Here is a 15240-nt window from a genome sequence, read left to right on the forward strand (position 1 = left end):
ACACCCTAAATAAAACACCTTTGGAAGACTACCACAAGTTCCTGATATCAATTGGGCCCCAATTGGGAATCAACACCTTCTGCATGAGCGGTGCGGGACCGCCTGATAAACAAAACCAACATCACAGACACATTCAATCAATTGATTAGGGAGATGAAAAATAACAGAGCGGCACTAGGGAGCAAAGGGAGAGGGAAAAAACTCACATTGATTTCTGACACCCTTTACCCCACAGCTTGCTTGAAGGCGCTTGTACAAAAATGCAGTAAAGAGGAACACACACACATTGGGATAAGAGTCATTCCTAAAAAAAAAAGTCTGAAACTACAATTTAAATTTCAGAAGATATATTGAAAAGATGACATTTCCACCTTTTGGTAACCCCTGCAGTTAAAGATATCAAGAAATTTCTACTGCAAACTTAATTCCAAACTTTTAAGTCCAAACTTCATTTATTTTTAATACAAAAAGAGTGACCTTATAAATTCCAAGCTACCTTCTCAGGCCACCCCCCCCCCCCAATAATGGGTTCACCACTGTTCAACAGCACTGGTTTTAACCCAAGTATAGGACTGTTTTTTGATTATTTGACTCTAAAACATTATACCCCAGAACATGTACATTTGCTTTTTACATTTTAAAACTGATTCAAATATACAAAATAAATATGGGGAAAAAATGTGACAACTACCTTTAAAAGATTAATAATCCCCAAAATAAATGTTAAATAGTTAACTTGTTAAAGCCATTGCACCCTTTTGGTACAGAAAAAAAAAGTTCACAGATTTACAAATAACTTACAGGGTTTACAGAAGGTAGTGGTGAAAGACTTCTCTTGAAATATTAGTCCATGAAATGCTTCACTTTTTGAGAAAACAGTAAAACAATATCAATTCTCGATAGCGAGAATTACGGATTTATTTTAAACACATGTCATGACATGGCGAAACGTGCGGATACCAGGATGGGTTTTCCCGTTGTTTTCTCCCGACTCCGATGACCCATTGAGCCTAAATTTCCACAGGTTTGTTATTTTATATAGAAGTTGTGATACACGAAATGTGGGCCTTGGAAAATACTGTTTACCGAAAGGGTCCAATGGCTTTAACTTGTGTTTGTTTTGTAAACACATTGTTTTCGTTGCAATAACATGGAATGCAAAACAAACACCATGTAAATCAATGCTTACTGCTCCATGTATGTATATTTCTTGATGCTGAAACACAAGAACAAATTTGACACTTGTTTGACTAGCTGAAACTGATATGTGATTTTGTTGGTTATAATGAAAGGTGCCACATGAATGTTCCGACCGATGAAGGAGTAGGCATGGCGGATGCTTAGCAACCAGGAAAACACTCCAGAAGGGATTCCTTCATGCTTGTAAAGCATCATTCGGATATGTACATTTGAATGTTTGATGTTTAAAGGTACGGGACACCTCCAGTACGTCAAAGCAAATATTCTCACTTGGTGTATCCCAACGTATGCATAAAATAATAAAAAATTTGACAATTTGGACTCATTTGGTCATAAAAGTTGCGAGAGAATAATGGAAAAACACCCTTGTTGCACAAATTTGTGCACTTTCAGATGCCTAATAAAAGGCTTCAGGCCTGAAGTCTTTTTATATTTGATTGAGAAATTACCTTTTTCTCAAAAACTACGTTACTTCAGAGGGAGCCGTTTCTAACATTGTTTAATACTCTCCATTGCATGTTACCAAGTAAGTTGTTATGATAACAATTATTTTGAGTAATTATCAATAATGTCCAGTGCCTTTAAAGACAGTGGACACTATTGGTAAATGTCAAAGACCAGTCTTCTCACTTGGTGTATCTCAACATATACATAAAATAACAAACCTGTGAAAATTTGAGCTCAATCGGTCATCGAACTTGCGAAGTTGTGTGCGTTTAGATGCTGGTTGATTTCGAGATCTCAAGTTCTAAATCTGAGGTCTCAAAATCAAATTCGTGGAATATAACGTCTTTCTCTTAAACTATGTCGTTTCTCACAATGTTTTATACCATCAACCTCTCCCCATTACTTGTCACCAAGTTAGGTTTTATGCCCATAATTATTTTGAGTAATTACCAATAGTGTCCACTGCCTTTAAATTAATGGCAATACAAACCATGGAGGTAGAAACTACTCTCCATGTACAAACCTATCTTGGTTAGAAGTACAGCAGCTTTTGAAAGTATAAATCATTTGGAGAATGTTTCACTTCAAGGTTACATGGTATTGGACAAATATATCATAACGTATCCCCCACAAGTGTTACTGGCAGAACAACTCTAAAATTGTGTATTCCAATAACAGATTATTTTTCCTGCGTGAACTGAAAAGCTCCAGATTTTCTACAAAATGGTCACTTGGTAGTTTTATTGTATCAGGCCCATATAAATGTAACCCTGGGTTCGCCAGCAAAAGTAGCGGGAACCGAAAATAAATTTACAACTACCTTTTTGTAATAAAACCAAGTTTAGAGAATTTGAGACATGATGCACAATAGCAGAAACCTCAATAAACCACTAATAAAAGAAATGCAGAATAAACTTTACTATAAAAGGATCCTGAAATATGTTCATGAGACTTCAATGTTGCAAATAACATACACAGTGTATAATACAGAGTGCTAAATATATTGTCAATATAATAGTAAATATTAAAGTGATAAAAAAAGTGAACTTTAAACAAATTGCAAATTCTAGGTCGGGAGAAGCTTAGTTTTTGTTCCCCAGCCTATGGACGGCCAGACAAAAAAGACAGCCATGTACATTCAATTACAGGACAAAACAGGAGTAAGACAGAAAGGCAGTTATTATTTCTATAGACACAAACACTTCATACAGTATACAGTATCTTTAAGCATTGATTTAATAAATGAACTGAACCGATCCAAAAACCAAAGTTCTACTTTCCCTTTAATGAGGCCGCACCAGGTGTTCTTGGGAGTCAAAACCGAACCCAGCCCAAGCGAAATGATCAAAGCGTTATATCCTGATGATGAATTGCTTGCGGTTCGACAACCAATCCATAACTCCACCTTGAGGCACCCATTAGCTAATGCAAAATAATGTAGTGGAAGAACATTCCTACATCTCTCTCTACCCCATCCCCCCCCCCTCCCATCCCACCCCCGCCTTTGCCAAAGTCTAGTATGTGGCTTGATCTTACAAAATCAATTGGTACTACAATGTTGTTTAGCTTGTCGTGGTCGAGCGGAAAAGAGCACCGATTCAATCCCTGGTGTTATATGTTTCAGCAGAGTATGGGTTCGAGTCCCAGTCATACACTTTAGGCTAGACACTTTATTGCTGCATACTTTTGATTGGCGGTTGGTACCTGCATGCTGTCACCTTCTTAAACTATGATTACAATTTTTAGCAAAGTATGTTGAAATGATGGCATCAACCTTTTGGGTAACCCCTAGGGTTTAGATTTCACAGAGCTGTTTAGGAATAGTGCCATCAGCACTGGCAAGTAGATAAAAGAGCAGCCGTCGATTTCACAAAACTCTTCCTAACTTAAGACTAATCTTAGGACTTAGGACGAGTCCCAACCCTGCACTGTAGCATGCAGACCTTAAGATTAATCCTAAGTTAGGACGAGTTACTCGTCCTAACTCGAGATAAGACGAGACCTACGTAACTCTTTGTGAAATCGACTCCAGGACTTATTTATATGTGGGGAAAGATAATGTCTGATTTTCCTCATCAGGCCGGTATAAAAAGTCTGAATTCAGATATTAAGTCTGAAAAATCTCATCCCTGTATAGATTTGTTAAATACCACTTAAGATTTTTTTTCAACAAGAGTATGGAATAAACTTTTATTGAATTGAATTGAATTGAATAGACTATTCAAGAACTTGAATTGAGGGTGTGTGGAATTAGAACATATCTGAATTAAGATTAAGACTCCCCTTCCATTCAGATTTCTTCACCTGCGCTCCGTAACCGTGTAAGCTCACGTGGCTGATAATAATAATAGTGGCTTCTTACATACATGTACAGCTAGCATGCATATCCGTCACTCAGTGACGCTCAAGGCACTACGTTCAGTATTTTCCTTCAAGGTATGTGGGACTAAGTTTGAATTAAGAGATCTACTCCTTTTACATAGCACCATGTAATGGTTTACAAGGTGCTGTGGGGCAATATGCCGCCAATCAAACCAGGAACACCGGGGCAAACCCCTTCTCTTTTCGGTAAGTGCACTGGGTTATTTTACATGCGTTACACAACACACAGGACCAACGGCTTTAAGTCCCATGCTGATGAGCACCCCAGGGCCTACCAACCCTCTAAACCTCATATCTACCTCCCCTGGCTTGATCACCGTTGCACGTAACTTGTACAACCCTCTTTCATGACAGATTTCTCACTTGAAGATGTCACCAACTGGCCTGAGATCTCGGCCAAGGGTCTCCCCAGGCATTCAACAACGTAGAAGAAGCTCTGAAGGAGCCTTACATAGAATACAGAATCAGGCCTCATGCATTTACTCTGTATTAAAGATGATTGTTCTGATTTTTAGCGAATTTGACCCCAAAACTCAGATATAAGTTTTACAGCCCTAGTAATTGTTAAAGACCAGTCTTCTCATACTTGGTGTATCTCAACATATACATAAAATAAAAAAAACTGTCAAAATTTGAGTTTGATTGGTTGTCGAAGTTGTGAGATAATAATGAAAGAAAAAACACACATTCAGATGCTTCATTTCGAGACATCATGAGGTCTCAAAATAAAATTCATGGAAAATTACTTCTTTATCGTTACTTTAGAGGGAGCCGTTTCTCACAATGTTTTATACTATCAACAGTACTCCATTACTTGTTACCAAGTCAGTTTTTATGCTAAGAATTAATTTGAGTATGTCCACTTCCTTTAAAGATTGCATGTTTTTATTGATTTATTTATTTGTTTATCTATTTGATCACACATTCAATCAGCACATTATAAGCACCACTAACAGGTTCAATAGGAAATGACAAAATATTTGTTTTAAAATAAACCACAATGGGAAAATCCCACGCATTCATGTAGGGACTGAAAACGCAACCCATATACAAGGCTCTGGTCTAGGGTGGGATTCTAACTGGGGTCCACAGAGATAGAAGGCAGGAAAAGAAAACCACTGGGCCCATTTACTTACAACATCCTCCTTATATCTGTAGGTACGGCTCAATCTGGTGCAACAACCAAACCCAGAAAACACTGGGGCGAACCCCTTCTCCTTAAAGGCAGTGGACACTATATTGGTAATTGTCAAAGACCCGTCTTTTCAATATATGCATAAAATAACAAACCTGTGAAAATTTGAGCTCAATTGGTCGTCGAAGTTGTGAGATTAAAAATGACAGAAAAAACACCCTGGTCACACAAAGGTGTGTGCTTTCAGATGCTTGATTTTGTGACCTCAAAATCCAATTCTGAGGTCTCAAAATCAAATTTGTGGAAAATTACTTCTTTCTCAAAAACTACGTTACTTCAGAGGGAGCTGTTTCTCACAATGTTTTATACTATCAACAGCTCCACATTACTCGTCACCAAGTGAGGTTTTATGCTAATAATTACTTTGAGTAATAACCAACAGTGTCCACTGCCTTTAACGATAAGAGTATTTATTTTGGGTTTATTGTGAACAGTTTCGTAAGGTCATGTGAGCTATATCAAACAAGATGATGCATTTCATCGATAACTGAGTGAAACCTTGACTTAGATTCGCCTCAGAAAGTTTGAATAGTCCAGATTTTACCTTGTAATTATATTCTACAACAATGCACTAAACATGCATTCAATACTTTTATAATTCTCAAACCTGTGAGAAGTGAGAAAGTTGTTTTATTATTTATAAATTCAATACCTTCAGTTTGTTTATGAACTAAATCTGCAAATAAATATACAATCCAACACTTGCTTGTTAATAACGGCGTTTTTGTAATAAAAAAATTGTATTCTGCAAAGTATTTCTTTCATTGTGCACACAATTACAAATTTATATTGCACCTTTTCAAGAAACACAATAACATGGGAAGAGAAAAATTCAATATGTAAAATGTATCATTAATTCAAGAGCGTTTTCATAACAAATAGTGCTCGTGGCACAACAGACATTTTATACTGAGCAAACAAAATTCATCTCTAAACCAAACACTGAGCACCCTCTTTGCAGATTGTGTTTACATACAGACAATAAAGAATAGAACAGGAGAGTAAACGGAATATTGTCAGGTTTACGGTTTTCAATGAGAGGAAGAGCCCATGGTGGGAGACGACGAAACACCAGAGACGACCAGATGGCCGTCATGTGCATAGACAGTACGTATCGTCGGTGCCGTATCGCTTTCACCCCCTGCAAGCAAACGTTTTGTCGGTTGCTTGGGTCCCCGTATTCAAATCCCCGCTAGACAAGATCGGTAGCTCCCGTAGGATTGGAGGAACACCGGACGACAGAGTAATATATGTCTAGCGCCTACGTGACGCGCTTGCTTATGCTGTTGTTATTATATGTAGTCTGCCGGGTTTCTTAGCTAGTCTTTTTGATGTACTTTGGATGTTTACAACTAAAACTAGAAAACCAGGCCTGGTACTTCACAGAGGCAAAGCCCCATTTGGTGCTCTTGAAATGTTCCAGTGGAAATTTACAAGGAAATTTACAATTTTTACATAGGTTTCCCTTCACTAAGGAGAAAATGCCTTGGTGCCCTTGCCCTTTAAAAAACTGATGCATATATAACAGGCATGAACAACCATATAAAAAAGCAAAAGACAGAAATAACAGACCTCAGATAGAGACGATTTTCGAACAGCCATGGTGTTTCTTACCTCACAGAACCAGGGTATAATCAATAATGTGTGAAGCCCCACGCCTAAAATCATGTCGCAGCAAATATTGAAATGGCACTTAAGGGAGGGCATACTTTTGGTAATTTCTCCAAAAGTTATAAATGACCCTAGACACAAACTTGGTGAGAAGCTCTGCATCTGATGATAATGTTTAACTATGGGTGCATTTGTTTAGCTTCCCTGGGTCGACCCCGGTCTGTCCCGGTACGTTTGAATAGCTTTGACGGGGCTCACCCGGGTCAGCCCCCGGTGCCCTGCTTGTGGAGTGGGTCACTTGGGGGTGACCTGAGGTGCATGCCGTCACCACGAGAGGGTGAGTGTGATCGTTCGATTAGCTCTTGTCAGGGGCTCAACCGAGTGAGCACTGCGGGGTCAACCCAGGGAAGCTTAACGAACGCACCCATTTTGAGAAATGATTCCTTTCACAGGAATGTGGTTTTAGGGAGAAACATATCAATCTGAGAAACCTTTCATGCATGAACTGTTCTCAGATTGTGTAATCAAATTTTGGATTATTCTTCCTTCATGGGCATTATAACCGCTCCAGATTTTCAGCGATATCTCAAAAAGGCTACCACCTTTTAAATGTTCACAGTTAGTTTTATTGTATACATCAATATTTATACAAGATTAAATCAATTAATCAGTTCCAAAAATTGAAAACACTAACAAAACAGCCCTTTATGGAAAGGTGTGCGGTATGTAATGACTCTAATGAATTGGGGTGGTTCTGAAAAGAACCGTTGGTTTCAACTCGACGTTTCGATCAGTATGCTCTGATTGTCTTCTGGAGAAAACTCATGGACTCTGATGCTGCATGCTGCTTAAGTACTGTGGAGGCGGATTAGCTTGGTGATGCACGAAGGCGGGAAGTAACCCACATTATAACCGCTACCACCTTTTAAATTTTCACAGTTAAGTTTTATTGTATAGATCAATATTTATACACGATTAAATCTATCTATCAGTTTCAAAACTCAAAGACTTTGCCTTCAAAATTGAAAACACAAACAAAACAACCCTTGAAGTAACCCACAGCACCCACAGTAAATGCTGGTTGTGCCCTAAGCAAAGTTCCAATACAAATGGAAATTGTCCTCATAGAAGTGTCCCTCACCAGAGGAAACTTGTGCTGTGCTCCTTCAAAAACGAAAACTAAGGCTTGCACTAAAACATCAATGTTGATATCAATGTGATTTGATGTCTTAAATACATGTAGTTGAGAATCTGTTGGGAATTACTGAGGTGGATTTCACAAAGAGTTAAGACTTAGTCTTATCTCGAGTTAAAACGAGTTACTCGTCCTAACTTAGGATTAGTCATACGATTTTCATATCATTTTTCATATCTCCTTTCTCTTTGTGCAATCAAACCCTGATCTTATAGGACTAATTCCATGTACATGTAGACATTACAGCTTGTCTAGTCTCATCTACTTGATTAGCGAATAAACCCAGTTTGGAGTTGGGTCAGGAAGTGCCTTGAATTAGCATGGGAGCTTCACATTAATGCTTCTGATTGGGTAGATCATCCATCCACCCAAATGGGATTAAAGGAACACGTTGCCTTGGATCGGACGAGTTGGCCTATAAAAAGCGTTTGAAACCGTTTGTTATGAAATGCATTTGGTTGGAAAGATGTTTTAAAAATAGAATATAATGATCCACACAATTATCACTCAAAATTGCACGGTTTTCCTTCTACGTCGTGAACTATCACGGTCGGCCATTTACATGTATGGGAGTCAAAAGTTTGACTCCCATAAATGGCCAACCGTGTTAGTCGACGAGGTAAAAGGAAAACCATGCAATTTCAAGGCATGTTTGTGTAGATCATTGTATTCTACTTTTACAACATCTTTCTACCCATATGCACCCAACGGCTACAGAACGCTTTTCAAAGACCAACTCGACCGATCCAAGGCAACGTGTTCCTTTAATGTCCAATCACTTACCATTAGCATCAGGCAACCATTTGGGTTTCATTAATGTAATCAAAAGAAATATTTTCTTGAACACAAAGTAGATAAACCAAATCATGCTTTGTCAATACTAGAATTAGTTGACTAACCAAAATGCCATCCTACTCTCTTGCACAAAAAGTATGCTAAGCACAACAAAATCATGCTTACTAGCAAAATGGTTACCAGCCAAAATACCATAGGCAATATGTGACTGGTATCCTGCTTTTTTCTTGCACATAGCTATATAAAGCACCACAAAATCATGCTAAATGGGAAAAATTCACCAGACGAAATGCCATGGGCAATCTGTGACCAGCATCCTGTGTTTTTCTTGCAGAAATAGTAGCTATAAGCACATTCCAACAAAATCATGCTTATTACAATAAGGTTGTAACCATCTAAAATACCATGTCCCATGTACAATCTGTGTTAGGCATCTTGTTTTTAGCTAAACTGCATAAGCAGCTCTATGGTTCCGGGCCCAGGCATAGCTTAAAGACACTGGACACTATTGGTAATTGTCTTCTCACTTGCTGTATCTCAACATATGCATAAAATAACACACCTGTGAAAATTTCAGCTAAATCGGTCATCGAAGTTGCTAGATAATAATGAAAGAAAAAACACCCTTGTCACACAAATTGTGTGCTTTCTGATGCTTGATTTCGAGACCTCAAGTTCTAAATCTGAGGTCTCGAAATCAAATTCATGGCAAATTACTTCTTTCTCGAAAACTACGTTACATCAGAGGGAGCCGTTTCTCACAATGTTTTAAACTATCAACCTGTCCCCATTACTTGTTACCAAGTAGGTTTTTATGCTAAAATAATTTTGAGTAATTACCAATAGTGTCTACTGCCTTTAAATAATGTAGGAGGGATGTCTTATGCATTTCATGTACAACGTGCACAAATATCAACTCTGATAAACCAACAGAATAACTAACAGCAGTACAGGAATGTGTACTGGCGTAACCAGTTCACGTACGATAAGTACCTGAATCGGTTACCATAGCAACAGACAGGTTTTTTTCCAGGATGGGCGACAGGAAAGGCCATGTGACATTTAAGAAAAGAAAATGCTGCCCCCGCAAGCTCCTGGGCTCAAGTTTCTGCGTGGCCAAACAGTGTGTAAGGAAATCGCGAGCAAATTAATCGGGTGAGATGAGTCGAAGGGTTTGATGTAGACTTGATTCAAGTCCTGGTGAGGCTTGCTTATCCTGGAAGCATGTATTTATTTTACAATGCAGCGAGGGGTTTTCTACTGTAGCACTCCCAATTCCTGTCTTGTGATGAGACTACATTTCTAATAACGCCGTTATGCACTTCCCTCTTGGAGGATTTTAAATAAGGAAAACAAAACCTGCAATTCCATATATTTATTATATCGCCGCTATACACAAATCCCCGATTGGTAGATTATTTCAACAAGGGAAAGAAAGACTAAATTCCATAATAATTAGTATAACGCCGTAATGCACACCTTTCCCAATGGAGGATTATTTAAAAAAAAAACATTTCAGCATAGTCTCCTACTCAAGCCAGGAGTTGGCAGTGTTACACTACAAAATCCATCACTGCGGTATTAAACAAAAATATGCATCCTGGAATCATTGTCGGGAGTGTGCGGCCATGCATCGTCGCAACACAAAGCTCTGTGACTCCCATTGAGCTCTCTCTCTGACCACCTGTGTATCAGTAACGAGATTGATTTATATTCAACTGAATACTACTCAACCCAGAGAAGGAAGATAACATGGGAAACCTCCCTAGGATTATCCTTCTCCACAGGGTAGTAACATTTCTTATGATTTTTTAAAAGTTAGATGATGGTTTTTGGCCATACTCTGAATTGAAGATGTAGTACTATGTATAATATGAAGATGTAGTACTATGTATAGTATGAAGATGTAGTACTATGTATAATATGAAGATGTAGTACTATGTATAATATGAAGATGTAGTACTATGTATAGTATGAAGATGTAGTACTATGTATAATATGAAGATGTAGTACTATGTATAATATACCTGTAGAAGTTTTAGTTTCATTAGTCTTCAAGATTTAGAGGAAAACAAAACTATTAGCATAAAAACTTACTTGGAAACGAGCAATGGAGAGCCGTTCATTGTGTAAAACTTTGTGAGAAACTGCTCCCTCTGATGGTAACGTAGACCAACTGAGTCCAAATATTCACCTTTTGTTATTTTATGCACATGTTGGGATGCACTAAGTGAAAATACTGGTCTTTGACAATTTGAGAAATTCCAATAAACTTTGTACAATTAAATGTAGGACTAACCGTTTCAAAAACAGTTGCATCCCCTCCCTAGTTGAGCTGCTCAATCACCAATAATTGTTCTGGCCTGTAGATAACTCGTTTTCATTGTGTAAATATTTGTAATGTATATACTTACAGTTTTTAAATTTAATATTCACATCTACTCTATTTTTATAATCTCGTATTGTATATTTGCTGGTTTTTTATGTTTGAATGTATTTTTATATTGTAAACCTAAACACAATTCAGCCTTTTGGCTGCTACATATGATTTTTAATAAACCAATAATAATAATAGTAATAATAATAATAAAAACCAAAGGTGTCGTCTGCCTTTAATAATTATTTATGAACTTGAAACATAACAAGTATTTATTGAAGAAAAGTCACACTCTCTCTTTAATCTGTCAGAATGTTGAATAATGACCAATGATGGTAACACTTCATAGAAGTCTGCAGTGACAGCCTGGGGAATATCCATGCACAATTTATCATGGGTCGATCGAGTTTACTGAACACTCTGTTCTGGGTATGCTGCTTTAGACTTTCTCTATCCACATAGCTACATCAATGCTAAAGATGTCAATTTTGTTATAATTTCAGGGTTGTATGGCTCCTGACTGGCATCCCTGAGCAAAGCTCTGGAGAAAAACCGGCTTCATCCAGAGCGACAACAATTAGCCTTTTTGAGGTAGAGACCGTAGGACCAGCCGATTTTAACGCTTGTCTTGTACTCTTTTTGTAAGTTATTATTGTCTTGTATTATTGTAGGCGCTGAATAAATGATCAAACCCTTCTCTTTTTGCATCAAACAAGTAGACTAGCTTTAAAGCTCTGTTTGGTGTAACTGCCACTGTCTGCATGTGTAAAGAATATGCCCTTGCCACCGAATCAAAAAACCACAAAAAAACCAACAAATCCAACAAATTGCTACAGTGTCACTCTCCCAGCATTCCAGCTGTTTAAACAAACCAAGCAATCTCCCCCACTTGTCTCATTCCCTCATCACCATGGTTACCTTAGCATCTGCATTAAACTCTAGCCTGCCTATTAAGCCATATAAATGGCCCATTATTGATGTTTATGTGGGTAATTTATTCGAAGAGCAAAATGGCTTCATAAACGATCGTGCATGCATGCAGGGACAACCCATGATTTACTTGCCCAGAGATCTGAGGGTACCACTTACAGATGCTCTGGTTAATCATCTACACTTAATGATATCCCGAGACTTGCCACAGAAACGTTTTTTTTTTTACCCACGAGGGTGCTCTTGAGATAACGTGTACTCGTAGCTGTAACTCTAACAATTAAGTGTTTCCAATGTGGACACAGTCCTCTGTCCAGAAGTACTTGCCCTGGTAATAGCATGGTTTATGCACAACTTCACTCCAAGTTGTTTTAAAGGCACTGGGATTGACACTATTGGTAATTACTCAAAATAATTGTTTTAGCAAATAAAACTTACTTGGTAAAGAGGTAATGTCTCATTCACGCAACAGGAGTGTTTTTTCTTTCAAGTTGGGATACACCAAGTGAAAGGACAATTACCAAATGTGTCCAGTTCCTTTAAAGGCAAAGTATACCTTTGGTTTTTGGAACCATTCGATTGATTGCTATATTAATGTAGATGGGATTGTATACAATAAAACTAACATGTGAACATTTTATTGCAGTTTTTCGATATAGCTGAGAATATGGAGCGAATATGATCTGGTCGGCAGCATATTGCACAACAGCACCTTGTAAACCATCATACATGATGCTAAAGGAATAGGGGTGGATTTCACAAAGAGTTAAGACTAGTCTTATCTCGACTTAGGACAAGTTACTCGTCCTAACTTAAGACTAGCTATACGTTTTTGATATCCCTTAAGATTAGTCCTAAGTTAGGACTAGTCCTTCTTTGTGAAATCGACCCTAGGTCTCATACTTCAAAAACATACCTCAAGCAGATACCCTTGCAGGACAAACTGAGCAATTTGATACACCAAATCACGGGGTGTGAAAAAAGCGCTTTATAAGAACCCAGTATCTTCATTATTACAACTTTACTTTCTTGAGATGTTAACAATCCATAATTCTCAATAACAATAGTAGTAATAATACAAAAAAAATAATAAGCAATAAATACACTACTGAGCCAGACTGTCAAAATAAAAATTAGTGTAGAAGGTATGCTGAACGAGGAAACTGTGTCTGGACTGTGTAATGCTTTTGTATGTGTTAACTTCCACAGAGCCAGACTTTAAGAATACTGAAATTTTATGAATTTTCGAAAAGCAATGTTTCTTACAGTGGGATTTATTTGTCCATCCAACGCAATTTTGTTTTCATGAAGTGTGATGTTGTTTTTAACACTGAGTTTTATGTCAAAGCTTTTTTCCCTTTTTTTTTTCTTTCTTTTGTGAAACGCGGAAAACCGCGGATCTGCAGAAACATGCTTGTTAATCTTTACTCCTCTCTCTCTTTATCTGATGACGATAGTGGCCATCGCTCAGAGAACATTTGCCCCTTCAAGCAATAACCCTTCTCTCCTTTCATCTCCAGGGATAGCACATAGATTTTGATGGAGAACTTGTTGATGTCTTCCCGATTTTTTTTTGCCTGATTTGTTTTGTTCCAATGCGGTAGTGTTGTGTAGGCAGATAGACGGAGAATACCCATTATAGATGGTGCCGACTGATTAATATGTGTGGCTGCCTGATAAAGCTGGGCCAAATTTTATTACTCTGCTTACCATAGGCAAAGAACTGACTATTACGGAAGCAGGGAATTCTGCGCTTAAGTCAAGCCTATTTCAAGGGTTGGCAGGAAATGTTGTGCTTGTGCACGCGTGTACACCACAAGTCTTTCTTCTTTCTTTGCTTACACAGCTAGCGCAAAAATTTGACTGATTTTACGTTAATCTTTCAGTCAGGGAAAATAAAGTTAAATTCCACATCATGATGAATGGCACATAAGAGTAATCCTAGCACTTAAGCGGCCATTTTATTGGCTACAACTGTCTTTTGGTTCAATAATGCCACACCATTTTGAAGTAAATGCTACACTGTTTGCCCGGTTGCCCGGTAGCTAGAGGCAGTTCGAATCCTATGTTTTGGCAGCAGGTACCGCAACGATATAATAGATGTTGCGGTACCCGCTGCCAAAACTGGCAACCTCGGTAGTCTAGTTGGTAAGACACTGCTCTAGAATTGCAAGGGTCGTGGGTTCGAATCCCACCCAAGTAACATGCCTGTGATATTTGTTCACAGGACGCGGGAAAGTACTGAGTATACAGTGCTAACAGTAACACACATCGGTGTATGGGTAAAAAAAAAAATAATAATATATTCTTTATCCCGATGCAAATTTTACATCTATTATAATACTAAACTTATACATGGTTTAAGTACATTGATGGTAGAAAGCTGCCCTTAAAATTAATATTACTTGCTGAGAAATTGAGTTTTTGAAAAATTGGTGAAACAATTTAAAAAAAAAATATTTTTGAGCACTTAGACTCTTATGAAAACAATTGCTCCTTGATTTTAACTTTTTTTCTCAAAAACTTGACAACTAACTTAGCTGAATCTTCTGCATGTAATTTATATGACATAATATTGTTCTTCATTCACAGTGAGTTAAGAGATTCATGTCACGGCCATAAGCTTGATCTACAAATAAAGGGTACCAAAAGCATTTAAATAATAATAGCAAAAAACAAGAAAGTGGTCGCTGTTCTTGTTCGTCCGGGAAAAGCTCTAAGGCCTGATGGAAATTGGATTAAGTGATGAAATTGCTTTTTCATGAATAATTAGATACTGCTGATGATATTTTGCTTGGGATGAGTTGTGTTGGTCGAAACGATGGGGTTTCATTGAACCTTATTTTTCTCCATGGGGAGATTGGCTTACAGAATTGATCATTATCCATGGAAGAGAAGACGACAAGAAACAAGGTCAGGTGAAGAGTCGGAAGAAGAAGATGATGAAGATGAAGATGATGGACTGTGATAAGACTTTTAAAATTCTTAAAGGCACTGAACGTGTTTCATTATTGTCAAATACGAGTATTCTTTACGCAAGGTGACAGTGGGCACCAATCATATCTCTGGCCACAGCATACAAGATTGGAACACCTAGCCTCAGGTTCA

The 15240-nt window shown here is 37.8% G+C and overlaps 1 protein-coding gene across 3 annotated transcripts in view; it reads right to left on the bottom strand.

Annotated features, from left to right (window-relative positions):
• The window catches only part of LOC139949701 (potassium voltage-gated channel subfamily KQT member 1-like), a 138073-nt gene that overhangs the window by 53983 nt on the left and 68850 nt on the right, over positions 1–15240 (bottom strand). The gene's annotated exons all lie outside the window — the stretch shown is intronic.

Source organism: Asterias amurensis, chromosome 17, assembly GCF_032118995.1.
Source record: "Asterias amurensis chromosome 17, ASM3211899v1".
Taxonomy (NCBI): domain Eukaryota; kingdom Metazoa; phylum Echinodermata; class Asteroidea; order Forcipulatida; family Asteriidae; genus Asterias; species Asterias amurensis.